The sequence below is a fragment of the Bombus flavifrons genome, chromosome 13 (genome assembly GCF_040668555.2).
Source record: "Bombus flavifrons isolate JBK064 chromosome 13, iyBomFlav1_principal, whole genome shotgun sequence".
NCBI lineage: Eukaryota > Metazoa > Arthropoda > Insecta > Hymenoptera > Apidae > Bombus > Bombus flavifrons.
In genome coordinates, this window is record NC_138454.1 from 7101005 (window position 1) to 7116412 (window position 15408).

The 15408-nt window shown below is 50.3% G+C and overlaps 1 protein-coding gene across 7 annotated transcripts in view; it reads right to left on the reverse strand.

Annotated features, from left to right (window-relative positions):
* pxb (putative Hedgehog signaling attenuator pxb) overlaps positions 1-15408 on the reverse strand; it is a 227620-nt gene that overhangs the window by 62047 nt on the left and 150165 nt on the right. For 4 of the 7 annotated variants that reach the window (XM_069126040.1, XM_069126042.1, XM_069126039.1 and 1 more), the window contains one exon: positions 6944-8278. The exons of the other annotated variants lie outside the window; for them this stretch is intronic. The gene's annotated coding sequence lies outside the window, so the exon portion shown is untranslated. The remainder of the gene's footprint in view (positions 1-6943; positions 8279-15408) is intronic. 7 annotated transcript variants of the gene reach the window in all.

Below are 15408 nucleotides of genomic sequence, written 5' to 3' on the forward strand. Positions count from 1 at the left end.
ATTTTCTGTCCATTTACCAGTGCGCGTTAACGCGCGACTACCGGCGCGTAACGTCCGACTTTCCACCGACGGTTTTTGCTCCTGTCTAACCGCGACTCTGCCGCGATTTCGAAGCTAGAACCGAGGCAGCGCGCGATTCCAGCGTGCCGAGGCCATGTTTAACCGCACGAACGGCTCCTGACAATGCCTATTAGCGAGTTACGAGAGGGCAGACTCTCGCACGAGAGCATTTTTCGTATCATCTGATAACGAGGCAGTCGCGTTCCTTGCGCACCGGCCCGGACGCGCAATTATTCCAGCCGAATTTTCGCCCGGGCCCCGCTCATTATGATTATGCATGCAGCCGGGATCGTTTCCGGCGGTATCTCCGCGAGAAAATTGCTGCAACGTGCGTAAGGGACGTTATTTATAGGTGGACGCGGACGGCAGGAAGGGTGGCGGTGCGCTTACGAAACGAAGGGTCGAGCGAAGGGCGCGGCTACGCCCGCAGCACTCGATTATTTCTGCGATGGCAGCGCGCGTGCAACGACCAACCCTTTCTCTGCTTCTTCTCTTTTTCTCTCTTTGTCTCTTGCTCTTTCCACTTGCTGCTGTCCGCCTAACTTTCGTGCGATTCCGAATCGGCCGTGGTTCGCTTTTAATTAGGGGACACCGACGAATTTAATAATTCCGCCCTTGAATGGCCGCGCGACACCGGCTGCTCTCGATGATCCTCCGGTTCGTTTCTGTCTGGCCTGACCTGCACTATCTTTCCTTTCTTTTCCTTCCTTGTTCTTTTTTTTTTTTTTTTTAATTCAGTGCCACTGTTTCGCGGGATTGTGTCTCTTTTAAGAGGAAGAGAGGGAAGGGAGAAACTGTCGTTGGGAAAGCTGCCAGGCCGAGGCAAGTTTTGTACCGAGGAACTACCGGTTGAAAGGCAGAAACACCGATAATTCCTCTAATCGAATAACTAATCAACCTTTATGCCTCGTTCTTCTTGATGGAACGCTTCCGTCGTTTTCTCCCCCGGCATTAATTCTCCGTTAGAAGATCGTAATCTTTTTACCAGATTACGACGGGGTAGGAGGTTGAATAGGTGCGGACGCGAAATTACCTGCCGCGTGAAAAGGCTTAAAGCGACCCTGACTGCGAGGAGCGTGTCTGGCGTGTAATATTTCACCGCTCCACTTCCTAGACGCGTGTAATACCTGCGGTGCACCGCGCGCGATCTGCCCCGTCTAATAAATAAATAATGGCGACAATTTCTTCTGCAGGGGATACCAGTTTCTTCGGGATTTAGGTCTCCTAGGGGCAGAGGTGGACACACAATGGAGGACGAGATGAGAAAAAAGTAGCATCGGATCGAGGAAAAGAAGAGCCGACAGTCGGATAGGACGCGAGGTACCGAAGTATTTATAAGGCCAATAAGCTATCAGAAAGCTATTAAAAGTTTTTCGCAATCCAGAAATAACCTCTGCGCCCACCGCTATTCCCTGGCGGGTGATCTCTCTCGTTCGTAACATTTCCCAAGATCTGTCGGAGTTACGCGTTGCCGCGATGCGTACCGTCTCACGCACAGTTCTTCCCTTTGTTCCACCAAACGTCTCTCCTTTTCCAGACACGTTACCCGACGTCGAATCGAGGATATCCAGGAAAATCGTACGTTCTCTTGGATACCTCACCTTCCGCTTTCAACCCCATCGAATTGCAGACGATGGGATATTTCGAACTCATCCAGGCAATTTTTCATTGGATTCCTTTGTACCCGAGGATCGTTCCGCCGCGTCGACTCTTCTTTCCCGTCTTGGAAATTTTCCTCTTCCAGTTCGTGGCAGTAAAAACAATAAAAACCCAAGATCCCCGCTTATCTCAAAATGGACGGATTCTATTATATTCTGAATCATGTACGTAGCTAGGAAGAAAGAACTATACCTGCTATTTATTATACCGTCTGTCAGTATTCGAAGATAAGAAATATCATCGATCCTCGACGGGACAGATCGATAGCGGCGCCTGTGAACGAGCACGAACGTAAGCGTGAGCGTAGGCGCCCAGCGTACAATAAAATCTGGGCATGGCCGCAAATAGCGGTCAGGGGGAAAGAAACGTGTAAATTCGTAAGACTTAACGATCCGTAAATCTGTGGGCATCGGGAAATACGCGGGCCGCCTACGCGCTATAATTTTCCCTCGTAACGATCCGCGTTCGCGCGAATTCGCAAGTAGACGACGCGAGTCGTAAATAAAGCGCGTGTAAACGACGTTTGTCACGGTGTCCTATAAGTCTTCGCGATTTAATACCAACGATTTCTTTCTTCGTATCGTCTTCGACCGACACGGCGTAAAAAGCGTGGAGCAAGAAATCGGTAGGAATCTCCACTGCGGAGTCTAGCGGTCGTTCGTTCTCTCGCGCGAGATCGCATCAAGATCATCGATATCGATCGCTCGAGTTTCGGGATAAATTTATGAAACGCATTACGCGTAGTCATCGACGATTCCGCGCGTCGAGTGCTCTTTAAATATTTGTAGTTTGACGAGTCGCCATCGATTTGCCGATGATACAGCGACAGAGAGTGTTTGTAGATACGCGAAGACAGAAGAGAGTGCGCGATGGGGGTTAAAATGACAGTCGGCAATCTCGCAGGATCATCCCGTCTCTCAACCGGTATCGATACTCTCGTCACGAGTGTCGCCAGCGTGGAACGCCGGTGTTCAGCCTCCCAGAAACTCGCAGCCCTCGAAACTGTCGCAAAACTCCCCTGTTCGCGGGCCATAGAAACAAAGTTCGCACCCTCTTCGGTCAGCGGTTATACGAAGCAGCGAAATACGACGAGGGTCGTCGGTTCCCACCTCTCTCGTTTCGTTTCGTTTCCTTCTCGATTGCAGGATTCATTCTACGTCGTCGTGGATATATCGTTTAGCGCTCGCGATCAAACGAATCCGGCGAAGCGAATTTAGAGGCCAAACGGCTGAAAATCATGGCCGTACGCGGTAACTGGAGAAAATCGTTCTACTCTGGCATAAGTTAACTCAATTTTCCAATATCCAAGTTTAGCGAGCGACCAGGGAGTACGGCGTACCCCGGGCCACTTTCGCCAAACTCCGCCGTTAAACCGTTGGCCCCATTACCGATATTGCGCCCCGCGAACCAACGCCATCGTATTTCCATTTGACGCGGATCTATCGGTATAATTTCACCGCTGGAAAATCCGAGCGTGCTGCGCGGCTCGTTCGCCTCGCTCCTTGCGAGTAAAGTATCGCGATAGAAGGGAAGGCAACGGGACATCTAAAACTACTCCCGGCCACCCTCCTCCACTCGTGCGTCCTCGCAACCACTCTCGTAACTTTCTTCCATCCTTCCTTCCTTCCTCTTTCGGCCGTGGAACGTCGTTACACGCTCCATGGGGAGAACTTTTGCACGCACGTGTTTCGCGTTTCTCACCGGCGCGGTGCTTTATTAAACCGAGACCCTCCGCCAAGGGTACCGACTTCCAGAGAGTCCTCCCCCGCTAATCAGGTATTCGGTGACACGAGGGTGCGGGAGCAGGTGTCGCCGGCGTCTGTGCGTTGCATGCCGGTTCGGTAACCCCTGCGAGATTTCGCTTGAAACCGAGTTTACGATCGGAGAACCTTCGTTGCAGCGTTTAGCAACTGGAACGCCAGTTTATCAGCCTTTAACTGGTGGCTCGTTAACGTCTCGTATTTTTTACCAACGCTGTTCTACCGAATCATCGGAAACGAGGAATTCCAGCAGACTCGGCCAGAGCTGTTCGTTCCCTCGCGTTGTCAATTGAGTCGTTTAGTTTCCGACCGTTATCTAGCTAGGTATTTGCTCTAGAAACGAGAAAACATTAACATTCCTGCGTGACGCGTCAGACCGACGAGTTTCAATGGCAATTGGTATTATCGTGAAAAAGAACAATTCAAACGTTACAAAGCGATAACGACTATCATCGTGGTATTTCGGTATTCGTTGTTTGCGTCATCGAAGAGAACGTGTGGCTCTGAGCGGAATGTCGACCCGCGTGGCACGATGGTGCACCGGCCGTGATGTGCTTCCATCTGCCGCCCATCCCGTGGACTATCCATTGCCAAGAGCGCGATCAGCTCGTCTTTTCGAGCGGAGTTCGTCGTGGAATATTTACGCGCAACCGTAGATTTATTCAACGAATTTGACGCTCGATTATGACGCGCCTTCTCTCCGCCAAGCAACGGCAACTTTCCCACGATTTTGCCAGGAAAACGAAGGCGGAGAGATTTAGATGCTGAAGCGGTCATCGAGCTCGTCTCTCTCGGGTGTCTCTCGGATTAACGCTAGAACTACCACACCAGTCAAATTGAATGGTTTTAGAACTCTATTTTAATCTTCCTACTTCATGTTATATTTCTTTTCGCAATGATGCAACGACTTTCGCAACAATAACTAAAAGAATAATGTAATGAATTTTATTTTGTTCTTTATGTAATCAAACTGAAAATAATTTTGTATCAAGGCTACTTATACCAATGCCAGTTAACATGACTGGTACTTGTCAAAGTGTAAAAGGGTCTTGCGATCTGTTTATCGAACCCCAATTGAACAGTTTCCTCGTTCTGTACAATTTCCCCGCACGTTTTTAAAATTTTCACTGCGTATCGTTCAATACGATGATATCAGTTATCAGGAAGGTTCTGGATCTAACACTAGAAATATCACACCAGTCGAAATGACTGGTTCTACAATTTTATAAATTTGTCAACCCTCGTTCAGGGATCATAGTCCCAGATGGATTAATAATACCAAAAATGTATTACATAACATGGAATTCCTTCTGTAAGAAAGTAATAAATCAATAAATATACAAATATTCTATTATTACGTATTTTTTAAAGACCAGACCATTTTCACTGGTTTTGGTAGAAATAGCTTGCTGTTAACTATCGGTAGTTCTAGTGTTAACGCGCTACACGATGCTTTGCAACGAACACAAACGAGTTTATATTTCCAGCTCGATTTTAGCTAACGCGGTATCGTCTGTTCTACTGTATGTATATATGAACCAACAACTTTTCTAACTGCGATCGCCTTTGGAAATCTGATTCCAATCGAGCTACCCTGTCTGCAATTAGAGACCCATTGATGTCCATCAATATTTAAGCTTTGCAACGTTAGAACGATTTTCACGATACATACGCATACGGTTTTCTTTCTGCCTTTAATTATCAGAGCGTGATCGTTTTCGAAAAAGGCATACGTGCAAAGAGGAAGAGAATCGAAATTCGAAGAAGAAACGGGCGCAAAGTGATGGGAAGAAAAAGTGACGTTCGCAGAGGGTCGAGACGCGGTTTGGTGCGCAGTCAAAATAAACCGTGCCACGTCTCGAACAGAAAACGGACTCCCCCGGTGCTGGTCTGACTCGAATTTTCACCGTGAACTCTCGCCCCATAAGTTCCTAATAACTGTCAGCGACAGGCGCGCTCGCTACACCACCCGATTCTGACCGAGTTCGTGGGAGTCTCGAGATTATTTCTAATTTCATCTGCGTTCGTTCGGTGGCATGACCTCGCGCGCATAGAGAGCAACTCGCGTCGTTCGTCGTAACTCGTTTAAATCGTATCGCGGCGGAAACGTTCCTCTTCGAGCGTACCGGCGAGCACGTTTTAACGCTTGCCAGTCCGAAAAGTATCACGATGCTAGTGCTTCGTCCCGACAGACACGGTTCCGGTAATTTCGCAAATGGAACGAGCGCATTTCCGGCGCTGCCTGGCCCCTGGATTCGCTTAATTATCGCGATGAAAATTCTCCATTATGCTGGGTAATCGAGAGTAAACATACCCGTGATTCGATGGAAATTAACCAACAGGTGAACGAACACGAGCCCTCGCCATTGAAAAGGCCGAACAAGCAGAACCGAACCGACGACGGTGCCGATTTAATTCGTCGGAGAAGGAACAAAAACGAAAAAAAAAAGAGAAGAGGACGGCGAAAAAGCGCGAAAGAGTGCGCGGGACCGTCGACGCGTATTTCCGCGGTAGCGTGTGTTAATCTCGCTCGACGTTTCGCTGCGAGTCGCGAATATCGATCTCCGTGGCACGTCGACTCTATTCAATCCCCGTCGGAGATGCTTTATTTGTTTGCTCGCTGCATTAAGTTCTGCCTTTCTCTGCCACCCACGAGACACGCGCTCGCGGAATTTTTCTCTATATCCTCCACCTTTCCGCCTCTCTTTTCACCGTTTCGCTCGTTTTTCCTTTCGTGCGCCATCGTCCGCGCGCGTCTCACGTTGAATTGGATCCGCAGCTCGCAGAGATATCGTTTTACGTTAACCGCGGAAAAATGTCGGTCTTCCGGATCCAAGCGAGATACCACGGTCGCGCTGCGAACTCGTCGAATTCGCGAACGCCAACGAAACTCCGCGTTGCTGTGACGCAATCGTTACAAGAAAGACGCTCGCATAGAAGCGTTTTTAATTGAAATGAAGTACTCGTTGCGTAACGCGCCATGATCCCGACGACGGATAAGTTGGAAAATTGTCACATCGAGCGAATCCGACGGACGCTTGCGAATCCAAAATCGATTTGCCGAACGACTAGTGCCACTCCGTGCTCCGACACGATCGTAAGGCTTTTACGATCCGGATGATATCCGGCGGAACAGCCGGTTTTTAGAATGGTATCCAGGGTAATCCTCTTGCGGGAGAAAAATCTCACGGAACGGTGGCAACTTTGCGGTTTCTGTATCGGTCGAGGTCCACGTGCCGACGCGATATACACCGATCGTAATTTGCACGCACCTCGGAAACCTACGTTTTCAGCGTAACGGGCTTTCAACCTGGACGATACGGCCCATTTCCCGACGCAATTACCGTACCACTCACGCACGTTTTCACGAATAATTGTAGCCCCGTCCGTTCTCATATTCTGTCGTCGCTTTTACCAGCTATTATTTCGAGCTTGCAAAGAGCAATAATGAGAAGGATGCCTACCTCAAAAATTCGGGCGACACCTTGCCGATTTGCTAGCAGCGCATTTCCTTCGAAAATACGGACACCCTTCTTCTCGTAGCTTGCTTCTCCGCGCACCACTCGTATCACAGCAAACACAACGATCTTCCTTTACTCGCAAAATGATATATCCGGTGCGCCAATTTCGATCACTCTGTCGCTTGCTCTCACGAATCACTGAAGCACCGTAAGCGTGTCTCAACGGCAACGATCACTTTCCTCGAAATCACCCGTCGACGACCGTCCCTGCTCGTCGATCGTGCGCTCGTTCCGTTTGCGAAAAAGTCACCGGTCGGCGGCTTTTTGTGCCGAAGCGTTGTTACGAATCTGCACGGTAGACGAAGCAACGGGGTCGAGCGATCGCGAGCCATACGCTGTCAACGAACACGATGATCAACCGGAACCACCGTCGTCGACAACGTTACACTATTATTCCTCGCACTGTCGATCATTCCCTTCTCTCACTCGTAGACACGTCGAGTATGCATACGCACGGAACCCGCCATGGGAAACCTCACACCGTTTCGCACAAGCCGAAGACTTCCACGGGCACGATCGAGCTCGTATCCTCCGGTGTCAGCTGTCCCCTTGCGCTTCCGACGTTGCTGCGGAACATGTGTTCATGGAAGCTCGAACGCACCCGCGTGACCGAACACGAAACGTTCCTGCACGCCAGTCTCACCACCCTGCAACACCTTCCAACTCGTCAAGACACGCGCTATCTCTCGCACTAAACTCTCAACGACTACGCTCGCTTGTCAGCGGCGCGCGGCACACTGTTGCTCGCCGTTTCGCCCGACCGCTCGGAGGCTTCGTTTCGTTTCTGCCCCCACCGTTCCCACCGAAAGCTTCCTCTACCACGTTGCCAGCTACCCCCATCCGATGCCTGGTCTCCCTACTCTCGTCGCGTTGCGCTACCAACCCCCCACTCCTCCGGGTCGCGACTCTTCTTTCTTCGTATTCTGCGTGGCAGACTCCTTTCACGAGGGTGAAAGCGAGATCGCCAAGGGGTGGAGTGGCGATGCTACACCGGACAAGGATGGAAACCGGTGTCGTCCTTTTACAGCGTGAACACAACGGTGACTCGGCCTGGAAAAAAAGAAGCTGCACCACGCAGCCAGGAGGGTGCACGCAACGAGTCCAGCTTCTCTCCGTGGTTTTACGCCCTTCGCTACGAGCCTGTACCGTGGTGCCCTCCACCGTCCCGTGCTGCCTTCACGGGGGTTGTTTCGTGTCGACGGGCTGACACAATACGCCGACGAGCCGCTCACCGGGTTCAATGACAGGACTCTCCGTGTCGGGGTAATTCCGCGGGGGCTGCAACGAAACAAAGTCGCCGAGTAAAGTGACGCGCGTTGTTGCTGTTTGCACTGGCGAGCGTTTAGCTCGAGACAATACGGATGATTTTGCTGTCTGTTCTTTCCACGAGTCTGTATTTAACGTCTATCGCGTGTCGATTCACCGCGCGACACTGTAAGCTCTTTTACTAGTTCGGGTTCGCGTAGGCTTTCGCGAAGGATTTGGGAGGATCAGAAGTTTCTTTGACGAAACATCTGTAGCTTATCGTAACACTGACAACGAGATAGCGAGCGTGGCGTGGCGTGTGGAAGAGGAACGGAACTCACGCGTAAGATATGGGTCAGAAGCACGGCCAACTAAGCGTTTCTCCTATCGCGAACACCTGCAATCTTCCTGCGACCGGACTGCGAGCTCTCGTCGTTGGAATATCAAACTGACGTCATTGGCACAACCACTCGTTCCCCCTGTTGTTGTCAATCGCGATTTACGTCGATTTAAAGGGATAAAGTACAACGCTCTCCAGCGATTCCAAGTTTTCCAGAAACCATCGAGCAAATGCCTAATCATCTCGTAGCGTACGAGCGCGGTTAGAGAGCCGGGGCGGCGGCTCGCTTTGACCAAACACTTAGCCACGCGCTCCTACGCGCATATAAACGCAACAAGGCGGACGTATCGTGAAAACGCAGCCGGAATTGCCGGCTATGTTCCAGCGGTGTACCGGCATATTGGACGGAATTAATTAAACGCTCCTTCTCCAAACCCCCTCCCCTACGCTTGGCCAGCGTAGGCGTATTTACCCGATGGGCTTTGAGGATCGGATTGCAGGCGCCCCGTGAGAGAAGGTCCCGTCGTTTGTTCACTCCTCCTTTTCATCCGACCTCTCTCTTTCCCTCTTTCCCTATCCTCATCGCACCCCCTGTCCTCGTACGCCCTTCGTTACTCTCACGGCGGTTGCATGGTTCCAGGCAGCGGTATTTCGAGGCCTAGCGGGGACTACCGGCGGACATCCGCAAATACCGCCAACGAGTATTTAGAAATCCTTTCGTTCGGGCCGGTGGATTGCGAAAGGGAAGCAGAGTGGCCCCGGCGCCTGGCGTCGGTAACTTCAAACGGGCTTTGCGAAACAGGTTGATGCCGAAATAGTCCATTGTGGTTATCGTATTACTCGCGATATTGTACTCGTCATCGACCTGTTCGTCGGTAAATGGCCCGCGTTTTGCCAGAGGGTTGCGCGCGTTCTCTCTGTACCTAAACCGCCGCGCGTCGACCGCAGACGTTGATGGAAAGAGTCATCGGTCGAAAAAAAGAAGCGAAAGAAACGAATAAGGTCTTTGGAGAGCGGGTAGAGGCGGATAGCGATCGGATTCCGCGGAGCCGGGCCAGACTCGCGCAGATTATTCGTCGACGATGCTCGATGGGCGGACGCCGGCGCCTACGCCGAGCGGCGACAGCTTTTCTGGAAGCGCTCCAACCGAGGCTTGTTTGCCAAACGCCGAGCCGAAAGGTGATGCAGCGAATTTTCCGAGTGTTTGCTAAACATCCTTCTGGAGCTTGTGCACCGTAACGCCGAGTGGATGCTCGTCGACGGGCCTTCGCGTGTCGCTGCAAAGGCGTTAATGCATTCCGTGAGAAAGTGGACACGGCTTGACGGAAACCGTGGTACCGTAAGTGGTCGTTGCCGTGCTCTGTTCCGCGATTTATCGTCGGTAGGAACGTTGCATCGTAGGGAAGGATTCGTCTTGCTTCGTCACGACAATGCTTCTCTCGACACGGCAACGTAACAAGGCGATTCGTGAGGGTAGCGCGTATTTGTATACGAGATCGTTCGCGGAATATTCGTTTTCTTCTGAAAATTAGCGAAAACGACCAGGACAGCGGAATCTTTCGAGCGTTATCAACGTACCTCGACAGACTGACCGAAATCGATGCTTTGGTTAAGAGTTTTAACGCGAACAAATACGGTTCTCGGGCTGGCCGCGCCAGTGGATTCCATAGTGAAGGAAGATTGCGCAGTCTGTTTGCAAGGGATGATGCATCGTTCGACAAACACGGGTAATCTTCGTCGGTTTTCGGGCGTCAGAAGTTTGTTTAACCTTCCTCAAAAACACGCGAGATAGCCGGTGTATCTAACCGGGCAAATAGACCGAGGAACTTGTCGTATCTCTGGAGAGAGGAACCTTTCGACAAAAACACGCGATAACCGCGTCGAGCAACGTGAAGTTCGTTGCTCTCGGAAATTCGTTGGAAAAACCAGCGATAAAGCGCTAATACCTTCGAACGACATTCTTTCGCCGGTGCTGGAAAGCCGAAACAACACCGGTGAGCACGAAACTCTCGAATCACAAAGTATGTATACTCGCTGAGTTCGACTCGACCGCGCTTTTCACCGACTTTCCACGATTTCTTCCGAAACTCGTCGTGAAACTTATCGACGCGTTATCGGTCGACGAACTCCTCGTCCGACCGCGTGCGTTTGCTCGAGCGAGGTGATCAACGTTCTCGATTACCACCGATGATCGTTACCTGCTTTTAAATAAACATGGGACGCGTCGTGGAGAGTCACGACCGATTCCACGTTCACGTTTGAACGCGATTACCACAGCAATGGATACGAACATCGTACCAGATCGTGTAAAGACGATAACGGGAACGTCGATAAGATTAAACAGCACCGGTACAAAGAGCCGTGCTGTCCCGAACCCGTGTCGACGCCGAAACGATTTTCCCCGATGCTGTTCGATCTTCAAAGGCGGCACCGTGTCAACCGGAACGCTGACCCAACTGTTTGTCGTGTTCGTGAACGAGACGAGAAGGGGTCATTAAAATATCGCCGCTATAAACAGCGTGACTCATGACGACTCGCGCACGCGCTACCCTGATCGCGACAATAAAATTGATATTAATGGAGTTACGAGCGGTATACCTCTGGTAATTCTTCCCGGTCATTTACAGAGCGGCTTCTTTAACCCCTTTGTCAACGTCGATGAGAATCGTTTTCTATCTAAAGATCGTATCTCCCCTTCAGATTGTTTCTTTATCTTCTTCGATCGGTAATAGCATTTGTAACTTGAATCGTCGTAAATTTTGTTGCTTAAAAATACTAAATAAACTATTCACTCTTTCCGACATCTGCGATATGGGATCCGTTAGAACAGCGTGCCAGATTCCATGAATTTCCTCTGGTTGACGTGTTAATAAACGGTCATCGCGCGAAACAGTTGCGATTTTTCTTCGTTCCGAGTATTCGCGGTGCTGGCAAAAAGCGGACAGGTTGTGTAACCGATGCACCGGTATCCGCTGTTCCTTCCACGTGTTCTTCGCTCGCCGTGTCTACGCGCATCGTACTTACACGCATCGTGACTACACGCACAGTGGTGGTTACGCGAACGTCTCCGTATGGGTTCCGACGCGCAACTGATTTATGATCCAAAAAGAAATTACGAACGTAGGTGGACGATGATTTATCGCCCGGGAATAAATTGCGTATACCTTCGGCTGGCAGGGGTCGTCAGTCCGCGGAGTGCCGCGCGAACGTAGTCGAACAACGATAAACGCGAAGACTGTCCATCGAGTTCGCAGTGCTCGCTATCTACTCGTTTGGCCTGATAACGGTTTCCACTCGAACGTTCAAGGGAAACGCAATCGGCCGCGACGTAAATTTCTCGACCTTTGCTTATTACCGTGTTTATTGCCTTCGACGATGGAGGTGCGCCGATCTATCTGTGCTTTCACCAGGTCGTCGTAAAGCAATCTCCAGGAACCGAACAATCCATCGTTCGCGTTTTCCAATTCGCTTTTTCGACGACTAAAATCGAAATACGATGACCGAAAACTATTTCAGCGCGTCGAGATACTTAGAATTCAGTTGATAGTGGCGGAAGATTAATTCGCCAACGGTCGAAAGGAAAGTTGGGAATACTGGTGGTTAATCAGTGCGACGCAAAGTGGCTGTTAATATATCCGTGGAACGCGTGAAGCGATCGTGCGCAGGTTTGGTGCGACGTTGGCGAAATTATTTCACGGCGAGATACGCGCCGGCAGCTCGTACGTTCCGCGGTCGCATACTCGAAACGTCGCCGCGAATTTAAACCTCGAATTCAGCGGCACGTGCGCCCGGCCAGGATTACGACCGGAGAAAAACGAAGATACCGCGGCGAGATACGCCGCGACATAATTCATTCCGCCGTGTTATATGAAGTAGCTCTCGTGATGAATTTCAAAACGTCCGGTTGCCACGCGCTCGGGAAATATACCAAGAAAAATGCGATGCACCGCCTCGCGTTTAGATCCGTTCCTTCGCTTTTCCATTGTTCTCGCTCTTGAAAAAAGGAGAAACGGGGCTTGAAAAGGGCTGGATTCGTGATGAACAGGCGGATTTATTTCCAGGATTTCGAGTTACGCTGTGACGTGAACGTGACGTAACCGAAAATTTCCAGCACGTACGCTGAATTTTGCGAAACGCTACTGTCGTTGTACTCTCTCCAATTCTTCCATCTAATCTTTTCTGGGGCATAGAGCTTGGTATCTTGTAACTCTGTTGCCTTCATTTGTACTAAGTGTACTAAGTATTCTAGCGTTTCACGTGACTAAAACGGACGAATTAAAAAATTTACCCGGGGCTAGGTAGGCGAAGGAGCAAAAAACCAGACCAGAATGGACGATAAGTCGGTTTTCGACGAGCGTCGCTATCGGCGGTCCAATAGCCGAAACGGCAGTCGCGTTACGTGGAATGGAAACTTGAAGCGTGTTTACCTCTAACCGTCGTACGTCTCATTAGCTTATCTCGACATGGAAATGCTAGGCGTTGCAACCTAGAAACGGCCCCGTCGCTTTTTCTCCACGCGTTTCCAACGCTACGAACGTCGGCGAGGACCGGTTCTTCCATGTTCGTTCGGTGTGAACGCCGCTTTAACGAGGAGAAACTTACGCATCTCGTTATCCAATCTTTCGAAGGAAGATCTGTCAACGGTTCTCAACTCGTTCGATTAATTCCGAATTCGTAATGGCTAACAACCTCCGAGAAGCATTTCAATCCTCCGATAAATCCGTTTTCCGTGTTAATTTCCCACTGGATCGCGCGCCATCTCTCGCAGAAAGAGATCCGAACGACAACGTTTCTGTCACACTCGGCATGTCCAGATGGCGAAAGATTGGACGAGCAATTATAACTCTGTCTCGGTCAGATCTAATTCTCCGAGCGAAGCCATTCGGACAGAACGAAACGGTTAATGAATCATAATCACGAGTCGTTAAAGGATTACGATGACCCAGCTGGAAGGTCTGCCAGGAAAAGGACGCGAGATGGTGGCATGAAAGGCGAGCCGGTTTCAGCACCGACCTTGACGATGCTTAGGAAATGACGGCAATTATCGCGAGGACCGGTTGCTCGCGAAACGAAAAGAGATTCACGTGCATCACCGCGTCTCCACTTTCCTCTTCTTCTCTGGATTCCGACCTGGTCGCTTCACGCTGCCACCAATTAACCCCCTGTGGATCGGGGTGACCGTAAATTCATAAATCCATCAGTCAGAGTCCGGAGAACGTCTTGGAGAGCTTTGGACGCGATGAGTGCCTCAACGGGGTGCCGGAACACGGAGAACAATGCTTTTGGGTTTCCAGACGAAATCGGGCATCCGCACTCCCGTGAGTTCGTAACGCTTGCCAGTCACTTGCTGGCTCCATATCCGTTTTCGGATATGCGAGCCTTCTGGAAAGTTGGTTGACCGAGTCGAGACGATTTCGTCACAGTTGCACGTCGTATCCGGAGGCCTAATCGATGGTCGACCGTGCAACAATACTTACGGCCCTTGTTACTGCGTACGTATTATAGTTTAGGATAGTCTGAAGGCTGGAAGTTGAAACAGCATTTATTCGAGGCCCGGTTTATTCGGCCACGGTTACAGCGAACGTATGCGACGAATTTGATACGCCAAAGCAGCGAAATATGCGTACACACGGCTCTAAATTTACGCGATAAGAAGAAATATTCTTCCAGGATTATATTTTTATTGAACGTACAGACTATGTTGCCAACAATGACGAGGTTTCCAGTGAACGTTTATATACGTCTGCCAAGGTCCTAAACATTAACGATCAACGAATCGGTAGTAGTAATCTTGAAAATATATCAAGCGATGACGTCGTGCCGAATAAAAAGAGGAAGCTGACAACGACATTGAATAAAATTTAGTTTCAATTTTTCTAGAATTGATCGCGTAATAGATTTCTATGAATGCGTGCTATTCACACGCGTCTTATACGTTAGAACGCGAATTATGCATCCGCTGTAGCCACAGACTAGTCTTTGCAACGAAAGAACGTTTACTGTCGCGCACTTTGTTGGACGCAACGGTGTAACGAAACTCGAAGGTGTAACGATTAAAGCTACGTTTAATTAAAGATGCCAGGCGTCGCGAGGAGATTCTCCCGCGGGTACACGCCGAACGACCGTGGGTAATTCGTGGCTTTCGCGGCTGAGAGGAGAAGCGTTAGAGTTTCGCCGGGCGATGAAACCGGAAAGTTTTCTAGAAGTTAAGAGTTTCGGCCCGGAGATCGCTCTTCACGCGGATTAACCGAAAGTAACCGGCAGCACATCCTTAATTGGACCATCGTTCTTGCACGCCTACCGCGCGCCGCTTCTCGCTCGAATCTTCGCCACGCGTTATTTAGAAAGCTAACAAGCAACTAAATCCTCTCTTAAACGAGCTCCCACGATCGAGCGTTTACGCAGTGCGGAATTTTTCCTTCTGTGTCCTCCCTCCTCGTTCATTCTACCACAGTTCGCAAATATTTTTCGTCAAGAATCATCAGGATGGGAAACGCGCGAGAAGAATCTGTCGATTCGAAAGCTGCGATCAACGTCGAAATTTCCACGAAGCTTTTCGCCGACTCGTTCGATACACGAGCTTCGCTACTTAATCGGCCGTGAAGAAGCCCATCCACTCGGCGAATCCGAGTTCGAGAGCCTGTCTCGTCCCCATGATCGAGGACACCGGAGCCCTGCCACGCAGGAGAAATCCCTGAAGATCGATTCGAGCGTGCGAGGCTTCGCGCCTCGCCGTCAGTGGGATCGGCGTGCTCTCTTAACGCTTTAATCCCTCGGCCGTAGCTCCGGGCTTTGGAACCGGAGGCTCCTGGCAAGTAAAAGA